Source organism: Microtus ochrogaster, chromosome 15, assembly GCF_000317375.1.
Source record: "Microtus ochrogaster isolate Prairie Vole_2 chromosome 15, MicOch1.0, whole genome shotgun sequence".
NCBI classification, from domain to species: Eukaryota; Metazoa; Chordata; class Mammalia; order Rodentia; family Cricetidae; genus Microtus; species Microtus ochrogaster.
In genome coordinates, this window is record NC_022017.1 from 28,915,905 (window position 1) to 28,916,211 (window position 307).

Here is a 307-nt window from a genome sequence, read left to right on the forward strand (position 1 = left end):
AAAAAAAAAAAAAAAAAAAAGACCAGTCCAAGTGACTCTGGGATTTGGTCCCTTGTGGACCAGGCGGTGAAGGTAGGGCCAAGGTCTTGATCCCTCCCTTTGCATCCAGTTTCCTTTCTCTCCCTGCCACTGGTAAACACAGGCTGGGGCTGCCAGGCAGCAGGGCACAGTGAATGAAGGAGGCTGGCCCTGGTTCGAAGTAGTGTGGTGATTATCTCCCCCGCGCGTGCACGGAGAGGGCACAGCTGTTCATTCAGGAAGTGAGCAGCAGAGACACACCCACCCACCCACCAGCCGCTGAGTAACA